The sequence below is a fragment of the Mandrillus leucophaeus genome, unplaced genomic scaffold (genome assembly GCF_000951045.1).
Source record: "Mandrillus leucophaeus isolate KB7577 unplaced genomic scaffold, Mleu.le_1.0 Scaffold77, whole genome shotgun sequence".
In the NCBI taxonomy this organism is placed as follows: Eukaryota; Metazoa; Chordata; class Mammalia; order Primates; family Cercopithecidae; genus Mandrillus; species Mandrillus leucophaeus.
The window spans coordinates 6304723-6310180 of record NW_012108363.1 but is presented as its reverse complement, the minus strand read 5'-3'; the positions used below and the strand labels follow the sequence as shown (position 1 = coordinate 6310180).

Sequence of the window (5458 nt, the reverse complement as noted above, 5' to 3'; positions counted from 1 at the left end):
TCCTCAAACCATTGCAAAAAATTGAAAAGGAGGAAATTTTCCCTAATTCAAATTTTTCTCTAATTAAAAAAAGAGAAAACCACATGCCAATATCCCTGATTAACAGACAAAAATCCTCAAAACACTACCAAACTAAATCCAACATCAATAACATAATACACCATGATCTAGTGGAATTTATCCCAAGGATGCAAGGATGGTTCAACATACGCAAGTTAAACATAATATATCACATCAACAGAAAGGAGGACAAAAACCATATGATCATCTGAGTAAATGGAGAAAAGGCATTTGATAAAATTCAATATACCTTAATGATAAAAACTTCAACATAGTAGGCATAGAAGGAACATACCTCAACATAATAAAGACCATATACAACAAGCCCACATCTAACATCACACTGAATGGGAAAAAGCTGAAAACCTTTTCTCTGAAAACTGAAACAAGACAAGACTGTTCACTTTCACCACTCTTATTAAACATAGTACTGGAAGTCCTAGTCAGAGCAATAAAGAGAAATGAAAGACATAGGCCAGGCACAATGGCTCATGCCTGTAATCTCAGCAGTTTGGGAGGCCAAGGCGGGAGGATAACCTGAGGTTAGGAGTTTGAGACCAGCCTGGCCAACATGGTGAAACCCCGTCTCTATTAAAAAAAAAATACAAAAATTAGCCAGGTGTGGTGGCTGGCACCTGTAATCCCAGCTACTCATGGGGCTGAGGCAGGAGAATCGCTTGAACCTGGGAGGCAGAGGTTGCAGTGAGCCAAGATTGCACCACTGCACTGCAGCCTGTGTGACAGAGTAAGACCCTGTCTCAAAAACAAAAACAAAAACAAAAACAACTCAAAATTTGGAAAGAGGAAGTCACATTGTTCCTCTGCAGATAATATTATCTTATATCTAGAAAAAAACTTTAAAAACTTATATTCAATAAATAAATTTCACAAAATAGGATATAAAATCAACTTACAAAAATCAACAGCATTTCTAAACACCAATAATAAACTGAGAAATAAATCAAAAAGGCAATCCCATTTACAATGGCTCCAAAAAATAATAATACTTAGGAATAAATTTAACCAAGGAAACAAAAGACCTTTACAAGGAAAACTACAAGAGTCGGTTGAAAGTAATTAAAGAGAACACAAATAGAAAGACATTCCATGCTCATGAATCAGAGGAGTTAACATAGTTAAAATGACCACACTACCCAAAGCAATCTACAGATTCAACACAATCTCTATCAAAATACCAATGTCATTTTTCACAGAAATAGAAAAAACAATCCTAGAATTCAAATGAAACCAAAAAACAGCCAGAATAATCAAAGTCCTCCTGAATAAAAAGAACAAAGCTGGAGGCATCACACTACCTGATTCAAAATCTATTACAAGGCTACAGTAACCAAAACAGTACAGTATTGGTATAAAACCAGACACACAGACCAATGGAACAGAATAGAGAACACAGAAAAAGTCACATACTCACAGCCAACTGATTTTTGACGAAGACACCAAGAACAGACACTGGGGAAAGGACATGCTTTTCAATAAGTAATGCTGGGAAAATTGAATATCTATATGCAGAAAAATGAAACTGGATCCCTATTTATCACTGTATATAAATGTCAACTCAAGCTAGATGAAAGGCTTAAATGTAACATCTGAAAATATAAAACTGCTAGAAGAAAACAGGGAAAACACTTCAGGACATTGATCTAGACCAAGATTTTCTGGCTAAGACCTCAAAAGCACAGACAATAAAAACAGAAATAGACAATGAGACTATCATAAACTAAAAAGCTTCTGCACAGCAATCAATGTAATGGAGAGACAATCTGTTGAATGCGAGAAAATATTAGCCACCTATTCATCCCTCAAGTGACTATTATCTAGAATATACAAGCAACTCAAACAACTCAATAATATAATAACAATCATTAAAAAGGGGGGAAATTATATGAATAGACATTTCTCAAAAGATGACATACAAGTAGCCAATAGGTAAATGAAATTTTTAAAAAGCTCATCACTACTCATCAGGGAAATGCACATTGAAACCACAATGAGATATAGTTAGAATGGCTATAACAAAAAACTTAAAAACAAACAAACAAACAAAAAAAAAACAGATGCTGGCAAGGATACAGAGAAAAGGCAACTCTTGTACACTGTTGGTGGGAATGTAAATTAGCATAGCCACTATGCAAAACAATATGGAGATTTCTCTGAAAACTAAAAATAGAGCTACCATATGACCCAGCAATTCCACTACTGGGAATTTAGTCAAAGGAAAAGAAATCAGTGTATCAAATAGATACCTGCCCTCTCATATTTATTGCAGCACCTTTCACAACAGCAAAGATAAGGAATCAACTCAAGTGGCCATCAATGTATGAATGAATGAATGAATGAAATGTGATATATACACAATGGGACACTATTTGGCCATAAAATAAAGAATGAAACCGTGCCATTTTCAGCAACATGGATAGAACTGAAGGTCATTATGTTACATGAAATAAGCCAGGCACAGAAAGACAAATATTGCATGTTTTCACTCATATATTGAAGCTAAGAAAGTTGATCTCATAAAAGTAGAGAGTAGAATGATACATACCAGAGACTGGGAAAGGTATGTTGGTAGAGGGGGGATGAAAAGACGTTGGTTAATGGATACAAACATACAGTTGTATAGAAGGAATAAGTTCTAATGTTTGATAGCAGAGTAGGGTGACTGTAGTTAACAATGTATTACACATGTCAAAATAGCTAGAAGAGAGGCCTCGAGATATTCCCAACCCGAAGAAACAATACTCGAGGTGATGGATACCCTATATACCCAGACTTTATTATTACACATTCTATGCATGTAACAAAATAACATGTACCCATTAATATGTACAAATATTATGTATCAATTCTAGAAATGTGACAACCAACAAATTTTATATCAAGCAAAACTGTCCTTCAGAAGTGAGAAATATTTTATCCCTCATGCCCTTCCCACCCTTTCCCTGAGTCCCCAAAGTCCATTGTGTCATTCTTATGCCTTTGCATCCTAATAGCTTAGCTCCCACTTATGAGTGAGAACATGCAATGTTTGGTTTTCCATTCCTGAGTTTCTTCACTTAGAATAATAGTCTCCAATCTCATCCAGGTTGCTGTGAATGCCATTAATTCATTCCTTTTTATGGCTGATTCGTATTCCATCATATATATCATGTTATTTATATATAAACTGTGATATATACATATGTGTGTATATATATACACATATGTGAGATATATATATATATCTCTCTCACAGTTTCTTTATCCACTCATTGATCATTGATTGATGGGCATTTACCAAAAATCTCACAAATCACCACCAAAGAACTTACTCATGTAACCAAACACTACCCAATAACCTATGGAAATAAAAAGTTTTAAAAAATAAACTCATGAATCAACAAACTGCAGCCCTTGAGCCAAATTCAGCTTGCTACTTGTTTTTCTACAGCTTATGAGCTAAGAATGATTCTTACAGTTTAAAATAGTTGAAAAATTAACAGGAATAATATTTCACAACACGTGAAAATTTTATGTAATTTACATTGTAGGGTAATAAATTAAGTTTCATTGGGAGGAAAAAAGTGAGGGACATATTAAAAGATTCCCAGGTAACCCTTTTGCAGCCATCACCAAAGCGGGAACGGCCAAAATGAAGTTCAATCCCTTTGTGACTTCCAACCGAAGCAAGAATCGCAAAAGCACCTTTCCACATTCGCAGGAGGATGTTTTTCCCTGTTTCCAAACAGCTGAGACAGAAGTACAATGCGCGATCCATGCCCATCCGAAAGGATGATGAAGTTCAGGTTGTATGAGGACGCTATAAAGGTCAGCAAATTGGCAAAGCACTCCAGGTTTACAGGAAGAAATATGTTATCTACACTGAATGGGTGCAGTGCGAAAAGGCTAACGGCACAACAGTCCACGTAGGCATTCACCCCAGCAAGGTGGTTATCACTAGGTTAAAAGTGGACAAAGACCACAAAAAGATCTTTGAACAGAAAGCCAAATCTCACCAAGTGGGAAAGGAAAAGGGCAAATACAAGGAAGAAACAATTAAGAAGAGGCAGGAATAAAGTAATCTTATACACAAGCTTTGATTAAAACTTAACGACCAAAAAAAGAGATTCCCATACAAGTAGAAGTTGAGGGAGTTTGTGACCACTAGACCTGCCCTGCAAAAAAATACTAGAGGGAGTCCTACAGGTTGAAATGAAAGGACACTAGACAATAACATGAAGCTATATGAAGAAATAAAGATCTCAGCAAAGGTAAATACATGGGCAAGTTTTAAAGCCAATATTCTTGTAAGAATGATCTGTAACCATATTCTTCGTTTCCTGCATGATTTAAGAGACTAAAAATTATTACTAGTCCAAAAGCTAATACAGTTAACCCTTGAACAACATGGGTCCACTTATACATGGATTTTTTTCTTTTTTTTTTTTTTTTTTTTTTGGAGACAGGGTCTCATTGTGTCACCCACACTGGATTGAAGTGGTGCAATAATGGTTCACTGCAGCCTCAACCTCCCAGGCCCAGGTGATCCTCTTATCTCAGCCTCCCAAGTAGCTGGGACCACAGGCATGTGCCATCCTGCCTGGCTAATTTTTTTTTTGGTATTTTCTGTAGAGATAGGGTTTTGCCATGTTGCCTAGGCTGGTTTCAAACTCCTGGACTCAAGGAATCCACCCTCCTTAGCCTCCCAAAGTGCTGGGATTACAGGCGTGAGCCACCATGCCCAGCCACATGTGGATTTAAAAAAAAAAATTGAAAACCTTTTGGAGATTTGCAACAATTTGAAAATAATCACAGATGAATTGCATAGTCTAGAAATATAAAAAAATTAAATGTTATGAATGTATAAACTATAAATAGGTGCTATTTGATCATTTACTACCATAAAATATATAGAAATTAGAAAAAGTTAAAATTTATGAAAACTTACACACACATTTACATGCCATACTTGTGCTATTTGCAATCAAGAGAAATGTAAATAGATGTGGTATTAAACCACAACTGCATAAAATTAACTGGAGTACATACTGTACTGTTGTAATAATTTCATAGATACTTTCTGTTGCTGTTGCAGTGAGACCAAGTATGGTGAGTATCTGCTTAAAATGTTGTGTGATGCTATGCATCTCCATGTGAACAGTTTGTCCCTCTAGTAAACTGCATATAGCAGTAAAAAGATCTCCGGCAGTTCTCACGTATTTTTCCTTATGTTTAGTGAAATACTGTAAACCTTGAGTAACAACCTGAGGCCCATACAAAATGCCACTAGTGATGCTGGAAGTGTTCAAGAAGGTGAGAAAAGTCATGACGTTACAAGAAAAAGTTGAACTACTTGATATGTATAGACTGAGGTCTGCAGCTGGGGTTGTCCACCATTTCA

The 5458-nt window shown here is 35.9% G+C and overlaps 1 pseudogene; it reads left to right on the top strand.

The window, feature by feature from the left end:
* Window positions 1-3709: 3709 nt before the first annotated feature.
* On the top strand, window positions 3710-4133 carry LOC105529537 (annotated as a pseudogene).
* Window positions 4134-5458: the final 1325 nt, after the last annotated feature.